The sequence below is a fragment of the Ambystoma mexicanum genome, chromosome 2q (assembly GCF_040938575.1).
Source record: "Ambystoma mexicanum isolate Mex_15411 chromosome 2q, UKY_AmexF1_1, whole genome shotgun sequence".
Taxonomy (NCBI): domain Eukaryota; kingdom Metazoa; phylum Chordata; class Amphibia; order Caudata; family Ambystomatidae; genus Ambystoma; species Ambystoma mexicanum.
The window spans coordinates 212,577,612-212,601,587 of record NC_090924.1 but is presented as its reverse complement, the minus strand read 5'-3'; the positions used below and the strand labels follow the sequence as shown (position 1 = coordinate 212,601,587).

At 55.7% G+C, this 23,976-nt stretch overlaps 1 long non-coding RNA gene across 1 annotated transcript in view; it reads right to left on the bottom strand.

Annotated features, from left to right (window-relative positions):
* LOC138569293 (uncharacterized) overlaps positions 1-23,976 on the bottom strand; it is a 154,165-nt gene that overhangs the window by 108,188 nt on the left and 22,001 nt on the right. Inside the window, exon 2 of the long non-coding RNA XR_011303204.1 lies at positions 1,673-1,781. This is a non-coding gene — a long non-coding RNA (uncharacterized lncRNA). The remainder of the gene's footprint in view (positions 1-1,672; positions 1,782-23,976) is intronic.

Genomic DNA, 23,976 nt, shown 5'->3' with positions numbered 1-23,976 from the left:
TGCTGCGCATGCTGGCCCTACATGACAGATTTGATCAGCTTTTGCAGCCATTAAGCACAACCTATCACCTACTGTCCTTCCACCCACCTCAACATGGGGGTGCTGAAAACTGGAGGGGAGAACCGCCAGCTTCCCATACTACTTCTCCAGAAAGCTCAGAATCAGACCCTCTGGGAGAGACGCCATGCACCTATATTGTATTACAAGGGCATCCTCAGCTTCTTATAAGGCATCAAAGCAGCTGGTCATGGACCACTGTTTGTGATAACGGCCCAATCAAAGCAAGTTCATTATGAATGATGGTGAACTGGTGTAATGACAGTACATTCCCCACCCACGACCATGATTATTATATTAGCATGTGCAATTGAATGGTGGGATACATTAATATTAGCATAAAAAATGAGAAAACTGGGGTAGCACATGATCGGAGATGCCTGCATCTGGGCGCAAGCAGGAAGCTAAGCAGACTGATTAAGTGCAGAAAAAGGGTGGCACGTCATAGTAAAAGAGGCCTGGGACGAAGAAGGCTGATGGAAGGCCTCAGAAAGAGTAAGAGCATGGATGCTGAGAAGCTGAGCGGGAAATGGAAGCAGGGAGTGCCGCAGGGTGGCGATATGGGTGTAAATAGGTCTACAGTACTGCACCTCTGGGTAATTAAGCCCAGAGCAGGGAGGGCATTAGCGCTTCAGGTAATGCCCCAGGCCCATGGTTACAGGCAAGAGCAAAGCGAGGGCCTTAACGCAGGCTCTGGGTCATTACCTGAAGTGTTAATGCCCCACCTGTGAAGGGTATCAGGTAATATTATCCCCATATATATGGTCGCCGTAAATAATATCGCCAGGAAAAGGTCATGGCAATATTATTTGCGGCGACCATATATATGTGGACAGGGGCAAAAAAAAAAAAATGTTCCATGCAATAATGTCGCCACAAAAAACGGCAATTTTCGGCGAGATTTTTGTGGCGACATTATTACATGGAACGCTATGAAGGGCTTATTGTTATTAGTACACCGGCCTGTAAGAAAAAAAGAAAAGAAAATGTCCACCAAGGGTGGGGAACCAAAGTCTGTTCTCCCTTTCCATGGTGGCCATTGAAAATATATATTTTTTAAAAGTAAACAAAACAAAAGGGCCAACATGGAACCGGATAAGGGACTACACGTAGTCCTTTCTCCCTTTCCATGGCGGTGTGGTGCAGATCGGCAGCGGATGCGCCAGGGACAGAAGTGTACCCCAGCAGGTCCTCGACCAGTCAGGAATGGAATGAATAAGGTAAGTGGGGCAGTGGGAGGGAGGGAAATATGAGGTAAAGGGAAGTGGGCTGGGGTAGTAAGAGGGGCACTTACCTCATTCCAGGTGGGGGTAGATGGCAGCCTCTAGGCCTGAGGAGGCTCAGGGCAGCGGGATTACCGTCTTGTAACATCCCCGTTCTGCGCCTCCCCATTGGCTGGAAGGCCGCCACACCCCCCTCGGTGGGTACCAATAATCAATTTGGTTTCATTTAACCCTCCTGATGAGGCGGTTATCGCAGATATAGGGAGTCTAAAATACTTCCATTTAGAGAACATCTAGGAAAGGTGAGGTCAGTGCCAGCCCAGTGCAGGCGGCACTCTCCGTGGTAGATGATATAATATGCATTTTAAATGGTGAATGCAGAGATTACTTACAATCACTGAAATTATCTTTGCAGCGGATAAAACAAGCCTCTCAAATTCTTCTCGTGAGACGTAAGGGCGAGAGACATCCACCACAGAGGAACACCTAGCCAGGTTTTGTCTAATAAAATGCAAAGAAAAACAAAATGCTTTGTTTATGCCCCAATATAATACAATTCATGCAAGGTATCATCAAAAATGAGACTATGAAACAGTTTTGAAAGTAAGATTGTTTGTAAAACTAAACTTAGAAGCAAGACAGTCAACATTTTCGTTGCTATAAGTTAGCATGGCGTAGCAGAGTATCAATAATATTAACGAGGCAATTGCGACATTTAATTGCTGTTTGCTAAAGAAAGGAAGGAGGTACCTGAAATAATCCATACCATGAGGTCAATGATCACTATGGGCCTGCAGGTGTAGCAACACTGCATTCTCAAAGGTTTAAAAAAAAAAATAAAAGGAACACCTGCAGGGCGGACTGTCCCCACTCCCAACCGGTATCAGCCTGCTGCCCCAGTCAAGTGCAGGAGTGCAGTCACAACCCTTATTGGGGGCAGAGCAATGCCGATACCGGATGGGATGTCCACCCTACAGGTGATTCTCCCCTTTATACAATGTTAGCGAACAATGGCAAACAATGGATCAGCAAATGACATTAACAGCTGTTAAAAAGGTTGCCATTTCTCTTACAACATTCCACCTCAATGCTCAGTATCTCCCTTAGCCACATTCCAACATGCCAGTGCCCCCTGCAAGGTTCCGAGCACCTTCTGCAACAGTATTTCTTTGTTTCTAACCTGTTTTAACCTGCTTCTGTGAGTTTGACATTACACTCTGGTTGGGAGGGGATGGGGGGGGGGTTGACTGCAAGAGCTGTTATCGTCTCTTAACCTGGTTATCTGCATTTCACAAAATTGGGTTATTGACAATGGCACCTATCACTGCCCCCAATGTCCTGGGCTGTAATTCTTCATAAGCACCCGAGACCATAGAAAGGGGGCATACTAAAGATACTAATTTAGCAATAATCACCTGTTTCATGGGCCTTTCTTAAACGAGGATGCCCGGTGCAGTAACCACCCGTTCCAGTCCATGAAATGGGTGATTTTTGCTATTAGCATCTAAGGGTGCCAATTCGGTAAGCCAGTGTACTAAGAACAAAGTATTTCGTTTGAATGAACGGGACGCCTCCTTGAATATCGTTCATTCAAACAAAATATTCACAAAAGATGGCCACCATGGATCAGGAAGACGGGGCCCCATACGGAGCCCCTCTTTCATTTCCATGACGTTCACCAGGGACAACGGGAGGAGGCAGCAGCAGCTGCAGTGGGTGCTGCCGCCGCAGTTATCAGGTAATCGTAATAGGTTAGGTTTTACTTATTTACTAATATTGTTTTTTTAAATAGTGCCCAAGGACTTTTACTGAATGAACTGTATTTTCCTATGTCCCCTCCCTCCTTGAAGCGCTTTGAAACACTTTGTGTATAGGCGCTATATAAATAAACTATCATATCATATCATAGTGACTTGCCTTCCCCTGATGTCTCCCATTAACCTCCTCTCTCCTCTTCCCTCCAACCTCCTCTTTCTCCTTCACCTCAACCTCCTCCCTCAAACCCCTCCCCCTGTTCCTGTCTCCTCCAACCTCCTCAACTTGCTTGCCAGCTTTTTATCCTCACACCACTGTATAAATGCCCACATCTTTTCTAGGGTCCCAGCCCACTCTTGGGCTACACTACGTGGGAATAAGTATATCTGTGCCCTGCCACTGATGCAGTAACGGGGATTAAACTGGCATGGTTTGCCAATCTGAAACACCTGTCTGTAATGTCCCTTCACTGCAGTATGCAGCAACACAGACCAAGTCTATTTCAGGCTCGTACAACATCCTAGTTTACATATGTGCACCGAGGGTGCTTGCTAGTGGACTTCCCTCACAAAGGCTGTTCCTCTATTTCTGCTGGAGTGGACGTGTTCCCCTGAACGCTCTTGGATCACCTTGCCGACCAGCTACAGTAACGTTATTAAGCAGTCTGCACCCTCTGGGTCACTTGCAATGGGGAGCAAGTCCCCTCAAACGACTTCTGCGCCATTCTAAATTACCTGCAGGGGGGCGGTTCTTAAAGGGGCCTGTATCAAACCAATGAAGACCCACTGACAGTCCGCTGCATCATTCCCAGGAGATTGTAGGGGAGGCAAAGTATCACAAGTATGACACTGATACAAAAGATACAATTTGTAAAACCTTTATTAACTTTGTGGGGCATGGAAAAACTCCTACTTTGCCCTATAACGAAGACAGGAGTTGTCTCGACCATCAACTAATAAAGAAAACAGTCTTAGTTGTGTCTGTCAAATCAAAATGGCCTATGCTAACAAAACCTAATGTCTGCCCTATCTCTTGTACAATAAAGTGTGTAAAAGAAGTATGTATGTAAAAGGAAAGTCAGTGTTCGACAAAGAATAAACGTGGCCGAATCAGCTCTCCTCCCCACATTTTGACAGCAAGGAATAAGGCAGTCTCTGCAGGCAGGATTACACACTCTGGCTCGGGCTCTAACACTAAAGCAGTTCGGAACGTGGATCGAGAACCACCTGACCTGCCACATTAAAGGCTCCTGTTCCAGTCTTCTCCAAATAACGAAAAAAAATTCACACTGTTCCCCCTCTGTCAGGCTCAGACCTCTTTAAAGAAAACAAAAAGTTCAAAGTTGGTCTCCCTCTGCCGGGCTCAGACCTTGCACAGTTCAAGAACACATGCCGGGGCTCCCTTCCCCAAGCCTTTTACACTTCGGGTCTCCCTCTGCCGGGCTCAGACCGCTTTTCGGATGTCAAAGACATTTGAATGTGCGGGGTTTCTTATACAGACCACTGCAGACCCACTTGGACTCAGTATTCAATGCTTAGCTTTTCCTCTCCCCTTCTCTCAGGGTTAACTTTGTTCACTTTCGTTTGAATAGTTCATCTACTTTTATTGTCTCAAACAATGTACCTTTCAAAAATTTTTGAGTGGGCTACTCCTTTTCACCCGACCACTCTGTTACTCAGTTACTCAGTATCGCTGATACCACAGCTGTTCTTGCTTTAAGGTTCATTCGCAGGTCTGCCCTTCCTCACATCTCATCCACACGAGTGAAGTCTTCACTTGCGAATATTTTGTGCAAATTTCAAACTTTCTCAGCACACACCAGTCTCAGGCTGTGCGTGATTCTCTCTTGCTTTTTCGATTTCCAGTCAAGGTTAGTACCACAGGCTTGGCCTCGCCTCCCCAACTCTGGAATCCACCCGGGAGGGTCGCTGGCGTCATTGAAATACAATGCAGTCTTCGATATTGGGATCTGGCCTTATCCACGTGTCTTTCGCTGCCTTGTGGAGGCAACAAACTCCTGTAGGGAACTCTTGGGGTTTTCGGCCCGTTGCTCTCATCCCTTGGTCGACGTTCTGCTCCAGTAGGTTCACCTTAGCACTGAAAGTTCTGCTTGTACACGTGTTCACCTTACTCAGATTGTGTCTCTAGGTTCCACCTTTTATCTGTGTGCGGAGAGCTAATTGGAATAAGGTGTATGCACTACAAGTCAAGTGCCTGACTTTGCCTGACCCGATTAGCGGGACAGGCATGTCCAGTATGATGTATATGATTTAGTCTCAGTTGCCCTCTTCCTCGGCGGAGTGTTTGTGCAGAAAGGAGATGGGGGGGAGTTGGGACATCAGATCGTAGAAAATAGGAGGGGTTGGATGTACAAAAAAGGGGGGTGTACCGCGTCTTACCATCAGCTGTCTCACCCCCACTCCCGGAAGACCCCTCAACCATGTGATCCTCCCGCACTGGTCCACCCCCAGGGCCTGGAGCCAAAGGCGATGGCCGTGACCTGGCCACCTGAGAGAAAGATCCCCAGGGACTAGAGGGTGAGACATTCTCTGGTTTCTCACATACCCATCCCCTATGCGATGTAGCTACATCTGTTTCACAGGAAAACCAGGAAAGAAAATCAACGTTCCCCTGTTCTTTACCATTTCTGTGTTCCACAGTGAAACAGCAGGGTTGCAGGTCTAAGAACAATCGCATGACTCGAGGGTTACAGTCCTTTCATTGACTTATCCATACTAAAGGTGAGTGGTATGTGGTGAGTGTGAACTTCTTCCCTAAAAGGTAGTATCTTAGATGGACAATTGCCCATTTGATGGCAAGGGCCTCCAATTCCAATACAGAGTAGTACTTCTCATGTGGGAAGAGTTTATGACTAGTGAATAGGATGGGGTGTTCTAATCCATTGCATAACTATGATAAAACTGCTCCTAACCCTGTGAGAGAGGCATCAGTTTGTAACACAAATCTTTTGGAAAAATCTACTACTTTTAGGATTGGGGTTCTGACACAAGGTTTGCTCTAGGTTGTAACCTGCATCATCCTCATCATTCCAATTAATCTTCTGGGGTTCAGTATTTCTTAGCTTGTCTGTTAATCCGGCTGTTCTATCTGAAAATTTCAGGATAAACCTACAGTAATAACCGATCAATGCTAGGAATGCCCTGAGGTATCTCTTGGTCTTGGGTGTGGGGGCATCTAGGAAGGCTTTCACTTTTGCTTGCTGTGGCTGGACACTAGCTTTCTCTACAAAGCAGCCTAGGTATTTCACAGACGATTGAGCCAGTTTACATTTGGATGGATTAGCAGCTAAAACAGCCTCTCGGGGGGTTCCTATAATAGTAGACAGATGGAAAAGATGGTCTTCAAAGGTTTTACTATAAATGACTATGTTGTCAATATAGGCCACACAGAAATCAGAATAGGGCTGTAGTATCCTGTCCATAAGTCATTGGTAAGTGGCTGGGGCTCCATGCCGTTCAAAAGGGAGGACTTTGAACTGAAATAGTCCCATTGGTGTCGAGAAAGCTGTCTTTTCCTTATCAGGTCCATGTACTGGCACCTGGAAATATCCTTTGGTTAGATCTACCGTTGACAGGAAGGTGGTATTTCTAAGTTTATCTATTAATTCATTGATGCATGGCATAAGATAGGCATTAAAGGCAGAGATGGTGTTCATCTGCATGAAGTCTATGCAAAACCTCAGAGAATGATAAGGTTTTATTACCAGCACAATAGGGGAGGACCATGGACTCGAACAGGGCTCAATAATGTTGGCCTTCAACATTTGTTTAACTTCCTCAACCACTATTTGTTTTTGTGCTTCTGGGAGTCTATATGGTTTCAAATGGACCACTTTTCCCTTTGAAGTTCTAATATAATGATAAGTGCCATGTTCTCTCCCTGGCTTCTTGCCGAATACATCAGGGAATGCCATGATAAGGTTATTCAAATCTTCACGTTTCTGTTTAGATAGTTCTTCGGGAATAGGTTCAGAGTTGTCTATCTGCTCGGGTACCAAATAAGACAATACAGAGGAGGTGGCAGCGGAAGGATATTCTTTCCACTCCTTTAGGAGATTTACGTGGTAGAAGTGGGTCTTTTGCTTTCTATCAGGTTGGGCTATTTTATAGGTACAGGTTCCCGTTTGCTCTAGCACTTCTTAGGGCCCATGCCACTTTGAGACAAATTTATTTTCAGAGGTAGGTAAGAGGACTAATACCTTCTGTCCTACTGAAAAAGATCTTAAATTCACCTTCTTGTCATAAGTGGACTTCTGTTAGGCTTGAGCTTTCTCCATATGAGTGTAGAATAGAGTCTGGTCTAGTTTCATGTGCACTCGCAATCGGGTAGCTGTCTGTGAGAGGGGAATGGGTGCCTCTTCTCTCTCCTCCCAGGTCTCCCGCAGCATGCATAGGACTTAACTTGGTTCTCTACGGTAGAGTAGCTCGAAAGGGGAGAATCTGGTGGATGCCTGAGGGGTCTTTCTTACTGCAAATAGGATGCCGGGGATCATGCGATCCCAGTGATTCCCATCCTCATCTACCAATTTTTTCAAAATCATTTTAAGGGTTTTGTTAATTCGCTCTACCAATCCGGCCATTTCAGGGTGATAAACTGAAGTTCTTAAGGTGGCAATATGTAGTAATTTGTTGACTTCACCCAGAGGCTTACTCGTAAAATCGGATCATTGATCCATCAGAATTTTCTTGGGGAAACCAACCCTAGAAAAGAATGGTAGTAGGTGTTTTAACATTTGTTGGGCTGTGGTGTTCCGCATGGGAAAGGCTTCTGGGTACTGGATAGCGTAATCAACAATTACGGGAACACATTTACTACCCAGTCTAGAAGTTTCCAACGGTCCAATGATATCCATCCCAATTCAGGAGAAAGGGACTTCTATTCTCGGTAATGAATATGGAGGGGCAGGTAAGAGAATATGTGAGCTGGTTTTCTGACATATTTCACATGTCTGAATGAAGTGCTTTATATCACTGTGGATACCTAGGCAGTAGAATTTCCCACTTCCAACTTGGGGTTTAGACTGTCCTAAATGTCCCCCTGCCAAATGAGAGTGTGCAATCTCTAGCACAATCTTGCAATGGGTTTTGGGTACTACTGAGTTTTATTTCTCTGGAGGTTTCCCTTCTATAAAGAAATCCCTGTTTCAGAAAGAAGAAGGGATTCCTCTTTTCTTTTCTTCTCCCTCAGGAATCACTTGTAAGGAAGCCTCTGCGATTGCTGGATCCATTTGCTGGGCAAGTGCTGGATCGGAAGGATGGTAGGTTCTTCTTCCCTTTTTGCCTCAGGGATACGTGTCTCATCGACCTCTCCAAAGCCTAAGCTACCTCTCTCAGTTTCCTCTGGTTCGCTTTCTTCCTTAAAACAAGGAAATAGAGCCTTGTTAAGAATTCTCCTCTGCAATTTTGTCTTGACTGGGTATTTCAAACAGGGTTTCGCCATGGTTCTGTAAGCAAAACTTTCAGGGTAATTCATAGAATTTCGCAGAAAAGTGTCGCAAGCGGCTGGCGCAGAGTGTCCGCGTGCGATTGACTGCGCCAGGCACGTGCGCTAAAACCGATTTCCGCGCACAGCGTATTCATGGATTTCAGGCTCCCAAACCAGCCGTGGCGCAGAGTATCGCAGCGACCCTGCAGCAGCGCCAGTAACGCCCCCAAGAACGCCCTCGCGCAAGGAAAAGCCATCAAAATCGCTAAATCATCGCAAAGGGCAGCGCTAACCCTGGACCAGTCCACAGGGCTGCCAAACAAGGAACGCAAAGCGGGTAACGTGCATATCAGGGGTACGCGTGAAGTTTTACACGCGATTAGCCAGGGCACGTGTATCACAGGGGTACGCAGGAATTATCACACGCGATTTGGCTGGGTACGTATATTACAGGGGTGCGCGGGAATTATCACACGCGATTTGGCTGGGTACGTGTATTCCAGGGGTGCGCGGGAATTATCACACGCGATTTGGCTGGGTAGGTGTATTACAGGGGTACACGGGAAGTTCTACACGCGATTCGGCTGGGTACGTGTATTACAGGGGTGCGCGGGAATTCTCACATGCGATTTGGCCAGGTACGTGTATTACAGGGGTGCGTGGGAATTATCACACGCGATTTGGCTGGGTAGGTGTATTACAGGGGTGCGTGGGAAGTTCTACACGCGATTGGCCAGGGTACGTGTATTACAGGGGTATGTGGGAATTATCACACGCGATTTGGCTGGGTACGTGTATTACAGGGGTACACGGGAAGTTCTACACGCGATTCGGCTGGGTACGTGTATTACAGGGGTGCGCGGGAATTTTCACATGCGATTTGGCCAGGTACGTGTATTACAGGGGTGCGTGGGAATTATCACACGCGATTTGGCTTGGTACGTGTATTACAGGGGTGTGCGGGAATTATCACACGCAATTAGGCTGGGTGGGTCCTCACAGGTGTTCCCTGTACACCCTCCACAGCCCCTGCAGGCAGCCCACAAAACAGGGCACTACCCTGCACACCTGCTCATGTCCCCCTGCACCCCCACCCCCCAGCAGTGCAGGGGCAGCCTCCACCAGGCCCCCACTCATGTCACCCACCACCCCCACCCCCCAGCCACCAGGGTCACCCTCCACCAGGCCCCCACTCATGTCTCCCACCACCCCCACCCCCCAGCAGTGCAGGGGCAGCCTCCACCAGGCCCCCACTCATGTCCCCTATCACCCCCACCCCCCCGCCACCAGGGACACCCTCCACCAGGCCCCCACTCATGTCTCCCACCACCCCCACCCCCCAGCAGTGCAGGGGCAGCCTCCACCAGGCCCCCACTCATGTCACCCACCACCCCCACCCCCCCGCCACCAGGGGCACCCTCCACCAGGCCCCCACTCATGTCTCCCACCACCCCCACCCCCCAGCAGTGCAGGGGCACCCTCCACCAGGCCCCCACTCATGTCACCCACCACCCCCACCCCCCAGCCACCAGGGGCACCCTCCACCAGGCCCCCACTCATGTCTCCCACCACCCCCACCCCCCAGCAGTGCAGGGGCAGCCTCCACCAGGCCCCCACTCATGTCTCCCACCAGCCCCACCCCCCAGCAGTGCAGGGGCAGCCTCCACCAGGCCCCCACTCATGTCCCCTATCACCCCCACCCCCCAGCAGTGCAGGGGCACCCTCCACCAGGCCCCCACTCATGTCACCCACCACCCCCACCCCCCAGCCACCAGGGGCACCCTCCACCAGGCCCCCACTCATGTCTCCCACCACCCCCACCCCCCAGCAGTGCAGGGGCAGCCTCCACCAGGCCCCCACTCATGTCTCCCACCACCCCCACCCCCCAGCAGTGCAGGGGCAGCCTCCACCAGGCCCCCACTCATGTCTCCCACCACCCCCACCCCCCAGCCACCAGGGTCACCCTCCACCAGGCCCCCACTCATGTCTCCCACCACCCCCACCCCCCAGCAGTGCAGGGGCAGCCTCCACCAGGCCCCCACTCATGTCCCCTATCACCCCCACCCCCCCGCCACCAGGGGCACCCTCCACCAGGCCCCCACTCATGTCTACCACCACCCCCACCCCCCAGCCACCAGGGTCACCCTCCACCAGGCCCCCACTCATGTCTTCCACCACCCCCACCCCCCAGCAGTGCAGGGGCAGCCTCCACCAGGCCCCCACTCATGTCCTCTATCACCCCCACCCCCCCGCCACCAGGGGCACCCTCCACCAGGCCCCCACTCATGTCTCCCACCACCCCCACCCCCCAGCAGTGCAGGGGCAGCCTCCACCAGGCCCCCACTCATGTCCCCTATCACCCCCACCCCCCCGCCACCAGGGGCACCCTCCACCAGGCCCCCACTCATGTCTCCCACCACCCCCACCCCCCAGCAGTGCAGGGGCACCCTCCACCAGGCCCCCACTCATGTCTCCCACCACCCCCACCCCCCAGCAGTGCAGGGGCAGCCTCCACCAGGCCCCCACACATGTCTCCCACCACCCCCACCCCCCAGCCACCAGGGTCACCCTCCACCAGGCCCCCACTCATGTCTCCCACCACCCCCACCCCCCAGCAGTGCAGGGGCAGCCTCCACCAGGCCCCCACTCATGTCCCCTATCACCCCCACCCCCCCGCCACCAGGGGCACCCTCCACCAGGCCCCCACTCATGTCTCCCACCACCCCCACCCCCCAGCCACCAGGGTCACCCTCCACCAGGCCCCCACTCATGTCTCCCACCACCCCCACCCCCCAGCAGTGCAGGGGCAGCCTCCACCAGGCCCCCACTCATGTCCCCTATCACCCCCACCCCCCCGCCACCAGGGTCACCCTCCACCAGGCCCCCACTCATGTCTCCCACCACCCCCACCCCCCAGCAGTGCAGGGGCAGCCTCCACCAGGCCCCCACTCATGTCACCCACCACCCCCACCCCCCAGCAGTGCAGGGGCAGCCTCCACCAGGCCCCCACTCATGTCTCCCACCACCCCCACCCCCCAGCCACCAGGGTCACCCTCCACCAGGCCCCCACTCATGTCTCCCACCACCCCCACCCGCCAGCAGTGCAGGGGCAGCCTCCACCAGGCCCCCACTCATGTCCCCTATCACCCCCACCCCCCCGCCACCAGGGGCACCCTCCACCAGGCCCCCACTCATGTCTCCCACCACCCCCACCCCCCAGCCACCAGGGTCACCCTCCACCAGGCCCCCACTCATGTCTCCCACCACCCCCACCCCCCAGCAGTGCAGGGGCAGCCTCCACCAGGCCCCCACTCATGTCCCCTATCACCCCCACCCCCCCGCCACCAGGGGCACCCTCCACCAGGCCCCCACTCATGTCTCCCACCACCCCCACCCCCCAGCAGTGCAGGGGCAGCCTCCACCAGGCCCCCACTCATGTCACCCACCACCCCCACCCCCCCGCCACCAGGGGCACCCTCCACCAGGCCCCCACTCATGTCTCCCACCACCCCCACCCCCCAGCAGTGCAGGGGCAGCCTCCACCAGGCCCCCACTCATGTCACCCACCACCCCCACCCCCCAGCCACCAGGGTCACCCTCCACCAGGCCCCCACTCATGTCTCCCACCACCCCCACCCCCCAGCAGTGCAGGGGCAGCCTCCACCAGGCCCCCACTCATGTCCCCTATCACCCCCACCCCCCCGCCACCAGGGTCACCCTCCACCAGGCCCCCACTCATGTCTCCCACCACCCCCACCCCCCAGCAGTGCAGGGGCAGCCTCCACCAGGCCCCCACTCATGTCCCCTATCACCCCCACCCCCCAGCAGTGCAGGGGCACCCTCCACCAGGCCCCCACTCATGTCACCCACCACCCCCACCCCCCAGCCACCAGGGGCACCCTCCACCAGGCCCCCACTCATGTCTCCCACCACCCCCACCCCCCAGCAGTGCAGGGGCAGCCTCCACCAGGCCCCCACTCATGTCCCCTATCACCCCCACCCCCCAGCAGTGCAGGGGCACCCTCCACCAGGCCCCCACTCATGTCTCCCACCACCCCCACCCCCCAGCAGTGCAGGGGCACCCTCCACCAGGCCCCCACTCATGTCTCCCACCACCCCCACCCCCCTGCCACCATGTGCAGCCCCCACCAGGTCCTCACAATGTGTGTAATGGTCAGCCTCCACAGCCAAAAAGCCCTACCAAGTAACCCATTCACCCACATGGAAATGGAAATCACATGTTACACCCCCAATGTTCATGAAGCAAATGAACCCATGTCCGTCACACACATATTTTCCAATTGAATGGGAAAACACACAACATGACATGCATGAAACCAATGAGATGAAACCACACAGTGAACAATGTAAAAAAAAATGTATTAGAAAAAAATACGAATGCTAAAGAAAGAAAACTAACTACAATGTAAATGTGAAAAAAGAAGCTGCATGTCCGCATAAAAACACAAAACTAGAAAATCTAATCCAAAAAATTTTGTCCAAAGTGAAATGTCCAAACTCTCCGTGCAACAAAGAACTATGTACAAAAATAACAAGGGTCCATCATCACAACAGAACTAAGGAAACCTCCTAAAAAACCTACCTAAATATCAACTATATACAAAAAGTGGAGCAGTGTCCGTCGACTCCAAATCATAAGAAAAAACAAAGGAAACCTAAAACTAAAGAACTATATACAAAGGCGGCGGGCAAGTCCAGCGGCTCACTCTGTGGTGTTCCGGGCCAGGGCATCATCGAACTCCTGTTCGATGTCCCGGAGGCGGTCCAGTTCCATGGCCCCGAGGGTCCGCAGGGACGACGCCGTGTCCTCCTCCAACCCCCTGCGGATTGCCTCGAGGCACTCGGCCCGCCTCAGGGCCCTCCGCATGGAGTTCTCCGCCCTGACCATTGTGAGCCGCGCCTCTTCCGCCCGCCGCCGCTCCGCACCTATGGCGTGGCCCAACCGCTGCCACACGGAAGACACTCTCTGTCCTGGGTCCTCCTGCCCTCCGGCCGATGCCTGCCCCTCCGATGTCGAAGGCCCCGAGCCTTCATGGCTCCCACCATCTTGCTGCTGCTGCTGCTCTGCCTCTGCCCGTGCACTGCCTCCTGCTGCCTGCACATCCTCCGCCGGCTGGGGTGCAGTTGTTGATGTGGCCACCCCTGCTGGACGTCCGACTCCCGACTGTGGCAGGGATGCCTCCTCCACCAGCCTGGCCGCACTGTCAGAGGCAGCTCCACAGGGCACCCAGGTGACTGATGGGTGGGAAGATGGCACAGAGGACGACTGGCGCGTAGGGGGTCCAGTTGAGGAGGGGGTCGGAACAAGCCCCATCAGACGGAGGAATCCGGTCTGGGTGACCTGTCCCAGCAGGCTGACGATGTCAACGAGCCATTCGAGTTGACGTGCAATCTCTCCGTGAAAAGACTGCAGGTCACCTCGCATGGCCCGTTGACGCAACGCCACACCAGCCAGGACAGGCTCAACCCGGACCTGGATAGCCACGTCCGCAGGCAGAGGAAGGCCAGTTGACGTCAGCTCATCCCCTGCCTGAAAACGGGTCTGGACGTAGGCATCCCTGCTGGTGCAAGATGATGCAGGGACAGGATCGGGGACAGGATTGCACACAGGCACCTCCGCGGCCGCCTGTGCTGCCTCCTGTCCCTGGTCCTGCACTGCACCACTAGCACCAGTGGGATCCCCACCTCCAGACCCCGTCTCTGGTGCTTGCACGGCCTCCTCCTCCACCAGACCCCCCACCAACCTGGATGACTCTGTGCCATCTTCCCCTGTTGGGCCCTGTGGGGTCCCAGCTGCCCCTTCTGCTGCCGAGGAGTCCAACTGCAACCTCCGCCTCTTGGACCTCCCCCCGGCAGCTGCGGCCTGGGACGCGGCACCGGACTCCTCACTCCCCGACGAGATGACAACACGGGAGGGGAGCCGGGCCTTGCGTCTCCGGCTGGCGGTCGGATCCCCGCCGCTGTGCTCCACAGCACCTTCTCCGCCCTCTTCATCAGTTGACGCTGCAGACAGGGAGAAACAAAACACAGGCATCAGGGCACTGTACAATGGACACATACACGCACGACAGTTGCACATGAGTGGCATTGGCAAACCTCAGACATGTCATCACAATCCCCAACACACATGTCATTGCAACTGGCACACATGAGCCATACCACAGCCATATCGCAACTGCCACCACCATCCATACACATACAACAGCATCAGCAGCCAAAGGGGAGCCATACATCACATGCAACACAGGAAGTGCACCACACATGTACACACACCACCACACTTGCATGCATGTCTACACCTCTGCCAAGTGTCGCACTGTTCAGACGGGCATCCATGTCACATCTGCCAATCAGGCTTCCACATACCGCTGTCACATGCATCCATGTAGCATCACTGTTGCACCTTTGACAAATACACACACATGCACATGTACACAGTGCTCATACATGCAGCCGAAAACAACATACATGCCTGACATCACGGACATGTCTACTTACATACACATTCATCCAAACATGTGTGCACGCACAACTGCATTTGCCATGCAAGCCCACACACACAGGCACCATCCATGTCTCACACATTACAGCCCTCGCATGTGTCAGCCCCACGGCCCTGTACACCCCCACCCATACTCCACCCCATACAAACAGATGTGCAACCGGCACAATGGGGAATGATCACCACACGCCCTGCTCACAACCAGGATGCATGTACACTCACCGCTCGACTCCAGACGGCTCTGCTTCTCTAGGACCTGGACGTGGAGCGCTGGGGATATGCGTTCCAGGACCCCCATCTGTTCTTCCGACAAGTGGCCCCGGCGCCCCTTGGCATCCGCTGCCTTCAAGAGGCGCCGGGCCTTGTTCAGGGTCCTGGACCTGAAGTCCTCCCAGCGCTTCCTGACATGTTGTAAGTCCCGGACTGCCACCCCCTCCGCGTTGATGGCAGTCACGATGTCTGTCCAGATCCGAGTCCGTCCTTCCTTGTCGGCGCGGGAACTTCCAAAGAGGGCATCATACTGCCCCAGGACTTGCTCCACCAGGACACCAACTTCGGTGGCACTGAAGCTGGTGCCCCTCTGCCTCTCTGGCCGGGGGTTGTCAGTGGTCACAGATGGTGTTAGCCCCGACATGACAACCCCAGAGGCAGGAGTGGGTGGGCAACTGGGTCCTGGGGCTGGGCTGTGGAGCGATGGAATTCCAGTCGGGAGTCTTCTGTTCCAGCAGGGGTGGTCACAGCAACAGCACCCCTGGCTGATGTGCAGGCAGCAAATGGCAGTGCACGTGGGCAGCAGGCAGTCAGGCAGCAGCAGATAGCAGGTGGGAGCGTGCTCGGGGCTCTGGGGGGGCAGTAATTCGGCCTTCTGGGCAGGAGCGTGGTCTCCCGTGTGCTCACGCGTGGCCAGCTTGGTACGGAGTGAATTGGCACGTGAAAATCCTGCACGTCAGCGTGAAAACCGAGGAAAGGCCCTTAGCGCGTAAGCGCGTCAGCACGCATACGCGATTCCATTGGACCAAAGGCCCTCAGCGCGTAAGCGCGTCTGTGACCCGCACGGGTGTTTCCCACACAGCACGTGATGACAGAGCACATGTGGAAAGACTGCACGTCAGAGTCTCATTGCGTGTGATTGGTGGAAATGGCCGTACACCGGGATACAGGTGCGCTGACGTACTTGCGTGTGTAAGTGTCCGCGCACACCTCATATACACGTACATAGGCCAATCGCGTGTACACGCACTTTTGTCCAATTACACGCGATGAGACTCTGACGTGCAGTCTTTCCACGTGTGCTCTGTCATCACGTGCTGTGTGGGAAACACCCGACCGCCAGCCGGAGACGCAAGGCCCGGCTCCCCTCCCGTGTTGTCATCTCGTCGGGGAGTGAGGAGTCCGGTGCCGCGTCCCAGGCCGCAGCTGCCGGGGGGAGGTCCAAGAGGCGGAGGTTGCAGTTGGACTCCTCGGCAGCAGAAGGGGCAGCTGGGACCCCACAGGGCCCAACAGGGGAAGATGGCACAGAGTCATCCAGGTTGGTGGGGGGTTTGGTGGAGGAGGGGGCCGCGCAAGCACCAGAGACAGGGTCTGGAGGTGGGGATCCCACTGGTGCTAGTGGTGCAGTGCAGGACCAGGGACAGGAGGCAGCACAGGCGGCCGCGGAGGTGCCTGTGTGCAATCCTGTCCCCGATCCTGTCCCTGCATCATCTTGCACCAGCAGGGATGCCTACGTCCAGACCCGTTTTCAGGCAGGGGATGAGCTGACGTCAACTGGCCTTCCTCTGCCTGCGGACGTGGCCATCCAGGACCGGGTTGAGCCTGTCCTGGCTGGTGTGGCGTTGCGTCAACGGGCCATGCGAGGTGACCTGCAGTCTTTTCATGGAGAGACTGCACGTCATCTCGAATGGCTCGTTGACCACGTCAGCCTGCTGGGACAGGTCACCCAGGCCGGATTCCGCTGTCTGATGGGGCTTGCTCCGACCCCCTCCTCAACTGGACCCCCTACGCGCCAGTCGTCCTCTGTGCCATCTTCCCACCCATCAGTCACCTGGGTGCCCTGTGGAGCTGCCTCTGACAGTGCGGCCAGGCTGGTGGAGGAGGCATCCCTGCCACAGTCGGGAGTCGGACGTCCAGCAGGGGTGGCCACATCAACAACTGCACCCCAGCCGGCGGAGGATGTGCAGGCAGCAGGAGGCAGTGCACGGGCAGAGGCAGAGCAGCAGCAGCAGCAAGATGGTGGGAGCCATGAAGGCTCGGGGCCTTCGACATCGAAGGGGCAGGCATCGGCCGGAGGGCAGGAGGACCCAGGACAGAGAGTGTCTTCCGTGTGGCAGCGGTTGGGCCACGCCATAGGTGCGGAGCGGCGGCGGGCGGAAGAGGCGCGGCTCACAATGGTCAGGGCGGAGAACTCCATGCGGAGGGCCCTGAGGCGGGCCGAGTGCCTCGAGGCCAATCCGCAGGGGGTTGGAGGAGGACACGGCGTCGTCCCTGCGGACCCTCGGGGCCATGGAACTGGACCACCTCCGGGACATCGAACAGGAGTTCGATGATGCCCTGGCCCGGAACACCACAGAGTGAGCCGCTGGACTTGCCCGCCGCCTTTGTATATAGTTCTTTAGTTTTAGGTTTCCTTTCGTTCTTATTATTATTTGGAGTCGACGGACACTGCTCCACTTTTTGTATATAGTTGATATTTAGGTAGGTTTTTTAGGAGGTTTCCTTAGTTCAGTTGTGATGATGGACCCTTGTTATTTTTGTACATAGTTCTTTGTTGCATGGAGAGTTTTTACATTTCACTTTGGACATAATTTTTTTGATTTGATTTTCTAGTTTTGTGTTTTTATGCGGACATGCAGCTTATTTTTTCACATTTACATTGTAGTTAGTTTTCTTTCTTTGGCATTTGTATTTTTTTCAATACATTTTTTTTTCCATTGTTCACTGTGTGGTTTCATCTCATTGGTTTCATGCATGTCATGTTGTGTGTTTTCCCATTCAATTTGAAAATATGTGTGTGACGGACATGGGTTCATTTGCTTCATGTACATTGGGGGTGTAACATGTGATTTCCATTTCCATGTGGGTGAATGGGTTACTTGGTAGGTCTTTTTGGCTGTGGAGGCTGACCATTACGCACATGATTGGGGATTGTGAGGACCTGGTGGGGGCTGCACATGGTGGCAGGGGGGTGGGGGTGCAGGGGGACATGAGTGGGGGCCTGGTGGAGGTTGAGCCTGCACTGCTGGGGGGTGGGGGTGGTGGGAGACATGAGTGGGGGCCTGGTGGAGGGTGCCCCTCGTGGCTGGGGCGTGGGGGTGGTGGGTGACATGAGTGGGGGCCTGGTGGAGGCTGCCCCTGCACTGCTGGGGGGTGGGGGTGGTGGGAGACATGAGTGGGGGCCTGGTGGAGGGTGCCCCTGGTGGCTGGGGGGTGGGGGTGGTGGGTGACATGAGTGGGGGCCTGGTGGAGGCTGCCCCTGCACTGCTGGGGGGTGGGGGTGGTGGGAGACATGAGTGGGGGCCTGGTGGAGGGTGCCCCTGGTGGCGGGGGGGTGGGGGTGATAGGGGACATGAGTGGGGGCCTGGTGGAGGCTGCCCCTGCACTGCTGGGGGGTGGGGGTGGTGGGAGACATGAGTGGGGGCCTGGTGGAGGGTGCCCCTGGTGGCGGGGGGGTGGGGGTGATAGGGGACATGAGTGGGGGCCTGGTGGAGGCTGCCCCTGCACTGCTGGGGGGTGGGGGTGGTGGGAGACATGAGTTGGACATGGGTGGGGGCCTGCTGGCAGGTGCCCCACAGTGCTGGGGGGTGGGGGTGGTGGGAGACATGAGTGGGGCCCTGGTGGAGGGTGACCCTGGTGGCTGGGGGGTGGGGGTGGTGGGAGACATGAGTTGGACATGGGTGGGGGCCTACTGGCAGGTGCCCCACAGTGCTGGGGGGTGGGGGTGGTGGGTGACATGAGTTGGACATGGGTGGGGGCCTGCTGGCAGGTGCCCCACAGTGCTGGGGGGTGGGGGTGGTGGGAGACATGAGTGGGGCCCTGGTGGAGGGTGACCCTGGTGGCTGGGGGGTGGGGGTGGTGGGAGACATGAGTTGGACATGGGTGGGGGCCTACTGGCAGGTGCCCCACAGTGCTGGGGGGTGGGGGTGGTGGGTGACATGAGTTGGACATGGGTGGGGGCCTGCTGGCAGGTGCCCCACAGTGCTGGGGGGTGGGGGTGGTGGGAGACATGAGTTGGACATGGGTGGGGGCCTGCTGGCAGGTGCCCCACAGTGCTGGGGGGGGGTGGTGGGAGACATGAGTGGGGCCCTGGTGGAGGGTGACCCTGCACTGCTGGGGTGTGGGGGTGGTGGGTGACATGAGTGGGGGCCTGGTGGAGGGGGACCCTGGTGGCTGGGGGGTGGGGGTGGTGGTAGACATGAGTGGGGGCCTGGTGGAGGGTGACCCTGCACTGCTGGGGTGTGGGGGTGGTGGGAGACATGAGTGGGGCCCTGGTGGAGGGTGACCCTGCACTGCTGGGGTGTGGGGGTGGTGGGAGACATGAGTGGGGGCCTGGTGGAGGGTGCCCCTGGTGGCGGGGGGGTGGGGGTGATAGGGGACATGAGTGGGGGCCTGGTGGAGGCTGCCCCTGCACTGCTGGGGGGTGGGGGTGGTGGGAGACATGAGTTGGACATGGGTGGGGGCCTGCTGGCAGGTGCCCCACAGTGCTGGGGGGTGGGGGTGGTGGGAGACATGTGTGGGGCCCTGGTGGAGGGTGACCCTGGTGGCTGGGGGGTGGGGGTGGTGGGAGACATGAGTTGGACATGGGTGGGGGCCTACTGGCAGGTGCCCCACAGTGCTGGGGGGTGGGGGTGGTGGGTGACATGAGTTGGACATGGGTGGGGGCCTGCTGGCAGGTGCCCCACAGTGCTGGGGGGTGGGGGTGGTGGGAGACATGAGTTGGACATGGGTGGGGGCCTGCTGGCAGGTGCCCCACAGTGCTGGGGGGTGGGGGTGGTGGGAGACATGAGTGGGGCCCTGGTGGAGGGTGACCCTGCACTGCTGGGGTGTGGGGGTGGTGGGTGACATGAGTGGGGGCCTGGTGGAGGGTGACCCTGGTGGCTGGGGGGTGGGGGTGGTGGTAGACATGAGTGGGGGCCTGGTGGAGGGTGACCCTGCACTGCTGGGGTGTGGGGGTGGTGGGAGACATGAGTGGGGCCCTGATGGAGGGTGACCCTGCACTGCTGGGGTGTGGGGGTGGTGGGAGACATGAGTGGGGCCCTGGTGGAGGGTGACCCTGGTGGCTGGGGGGTGGGGGTGGTGGTAGACATGAGTGGGGGCCTGGTGGAGGGTGACCCTGCACTGCTGGGGTGTGGGGGTGGTGGGAGACATGAGTGGGGCCCTGGTGGAGGGTGACCCTGCACTGCTGGGGTGTGGGGGTGGTGGGAGACATGAGTGGGGCCCTGGTGGAGGGTGACCCTGGTGGCTGGGGGGTGGGGGTGGTGGGAGACATGAGTTGGACATGGGTGGGGGCCTACTGGCAGGTGCCCCACAGTGCTGGGGGGTGGGGGTGGTGGGGGACATGAGTTGGACATGGGTGGGGGCCTGCTGGCAGGTGCCCCACAGTGCTGGGGGGTGGGGGTGGTGGGAGACATGAGTGGGGCCCTGGTGGAGGGTGACCCTGGTGGCTGGGGGGTGGGGGTGGTGGGAGACATGAGTTGGACATGGGTGGGGGCCTACTGGCAGGTGCCCCACAGTGCTGGGGTGTGGGGGTGGTGGGAGACATGAGTTGGACATGGGTGGGGGCCTGCTGGCAGGTGCCCCACAGTGCTGGGGGGTGGGGGTGGTGGGAGACATGAGTGGGGCCCTGGTGGAGGGTGACCCTGGTGGCTGGGGGGTGGGGGTGGTGGGAGACATGAGTTGGACATGGGTGGGGGCCTACTGGCAGGTGCCCCACAGTGCTGGGGGGTGGGGGACATGAGTTGGACATGGGTGGGGGACTGCTGGCATGTGCCCCACAGTGCTGGGGGGTGGGGGTGCAAGGGGACATGTGTTGGTGTTCATTAGTTCAAGGAGACATGTGCCTTTGCTGGGGGGCATGCCCATGTTGGGTGGGCTGCCTGCGGGACATGACCAGGGATGCAGGGTAGTCCCCTGTGGTGTGGGCTGCCTGCAGGGGCCGTGGAGGGTGTACAGGGTACACCTGGGAGGACCCACACTGTCAAATCACATGTGGGACTCCCCGGCACCCCTGAAATACACGTACCGTGCAGAAATCGCGTGTAAAACTTCCCGCGCACCCCTGAAATACACGCGCCCAGGCTATTCGCGTGTGGAACTTCCCGCGCACCCCTCAAATTCACGCGCCCAGGCTATTCGCGTGTGGAACTTCCCGCGAACCCCTGAAATACACGCGCCCAGGCTATTCGCGTGTGGAACTTCCCGCGCACCCCTGAAATACACGCGCCCAGGCTATTCGCGTGTGGAACTTCCCACGAACCCCTGAAATACACGCGCCCAGGCTATTCGCGTGTGGAACTTCCCGCGAACCCCTGTAATACACGTAGCCCGCTCCCCCAGGCCCGATCGCGTGAGGAACTTCCCGCGCACCCCTCAAATTCACGCGCCCAGGCTATTCGCGTGTGAAACTTCACGCGAACCCCTGAAATACACGTAGCACGCTCCCCCAGGCCCGATCGCGTGAGGAACTTCCCGCGAACCCCTGTAATACACGTAGCCCGCTCCCCCAGGCCCGATCGCGTGTGGAACTTCCCGCGCACCCCTCAAATTCACGCGCCCAGGCTATTCGCGTGTGAAACTTCACGCGAACCCCTGAAATACACGTAGCACGCTCCCCCAGGCCCGATCGCGTGAGGAACTTCACGCGAACCCCTGTAATACACGTAGCCCGCTCACCCAGGCCCGATCGCGTGTGGAACTTCACGCGAACCCCTGAAATACACGTAGCCCGCTCCCCCAGGCCCGATCGCGTGAGGAACTTCACGCGAACCCCTGTAATACACGTAGCCCGCTCCCCCAGGCCCGATCGCGTGAGGAACTTCACGCGAACCCCTGTAATACACGTAGCCCGCTCCCCCAGGCCCGATCGTGTGAGGAACTTCACGCGAACCCCTGTAATACACGTAGCCCGCTCCCCCAGGCCCGATCGCGTGAGGAACTTCACGCGAACCCCTGTAATACACGTAGCCCGCTCCCCCAGGCCCGATCGCGTGAATAACTTCACGCGAACCCCTGTGATGCACGTACCCTGCAAATCGCGTGTGACACTTCCCGCGCACCCCGGTATACATGCACACGTATTTTTTGTCAGCGGGTGTCCGTGTTTGTGGGTACCCCTTTGCACGTCATTTTTCCTGGAGGCCCACAGTATGGGACATTCATCATGGCAGTATATAGGTGCTATTTGTTGGTGCACCTTTTGGCGCACATTTCTTACAGCCGCAGAGACGCTACCGCCTCCTTTCTTGTGGCGGTCGTGTTTGTGCCTGTGCGCTGGTTTGAGCGTGCGCTTTTTTCCCCTATTCTATTCCATGAATACGTGTTGTAGGCGAGCGTGTGGGCGTTCCGCGCACTTGTGCCCTGTACTTCCCCCGTGACGCCCACGTTTTGGCAAGTTGTTCCCCATTCCGAGTGTTACGCCCGTGTTCCGCCTACTTTTATTGCGTGCGCCGCGCTATGTGCGAATTTCGCTGTGGCCTGTGCGATTTTCGCTGTGACCTGGCGCACGCTGTTAGATGGCCTGTGCGCCAACGTGCGCCGCGCACTTTTTTATCGCACATCCGCTGGTTTTCTCGCGCACGGCCTTCCATGAATCGACGTGCGCTGCTTTTCGTGCGATTTTCGCACTTGCACTGCGATTTTCGCTATTCCACTGCGATTCGCACGTTTTTGCCCACTTGCGCCGCGCTAATTATTCCATGAATCGGCCTCTTTATGTCTCTCGGAAAGTCTGGATCTATAACGCCTACTAGGACATCTAGGCCAAACTTCCAGGATAGACCAGATTATGGGGCCAATCTCATATAAAAACCTGCAGCGGTTATTACGACTAAGTCTGTGGGAATCACCTCTCTTTCCCCGGGAGGAATAGTGGCTTCTCAGCTGCTACAAATATCACAGCCAATGGATTCTTTTGTGGTGGTAGAGGGGTCTGAGGCTCTGAGACTACGCTTCTGGAAATGTAGGGTCCCCCAATGTGTCTCAATTGAGTCATATGCCACTGCTGACACCATATGTAGGGCAGGGATGGTGTCACAAATATGACACTTATACAAAAGATACCATTTGTAAAACCTTTATTAACTTTGTGGGGCATGGAAAAACTCCTATTTTGCCCTGTAACCAAGATGGGAGTCGCCTCGACCATCAAATAATAAAGAACATTTGGAGATTGATCTCAAAATCAGAAGTAAGAACTTGCGAATTGTGGGAGTGGAAGAAACAACAGATGAGGATCTGGTTCACATAGTGCTGGAAATACTGAAGACCACCTACAAATGTGACCATATCACCTCTGTAAATATTGACAAAGCATACAGAGTGGGCAAGAAATTGGGCCCTAGACCAAAGCAGATCCGGATTTCTTTCATGAACACCAGAAGTAAAGAGGATATATTGTAGGCGGCAAGGAATAAAGAAATTAATTATTTCAATGGCAACAGGATTTTTGTTTACCCGGATTACCCTAAGGAAGTTTTGGAGATTAGGAAGTCTTTCAAGGGATTTAAAGACTTGGCAAGGTCTCTGGGGGTGAAAGCTTTCTTGAACAGAATGAATCTACTACCATTGGTGTTTCCTGAGGGTGAGAAGACGACTTCAGATCCCAATGAAGCCATAAATTGGTTGAATGCCTCAAGAAACTCCTCTACTACATGGATTAGTGATAATATGCAAGTGCCATCCCACTAACATGTTTTTAAAACAATATGTATATTTTATACAAGTTATCATTTTATGAAACAATGACAAGAAAATGGCGCCTAG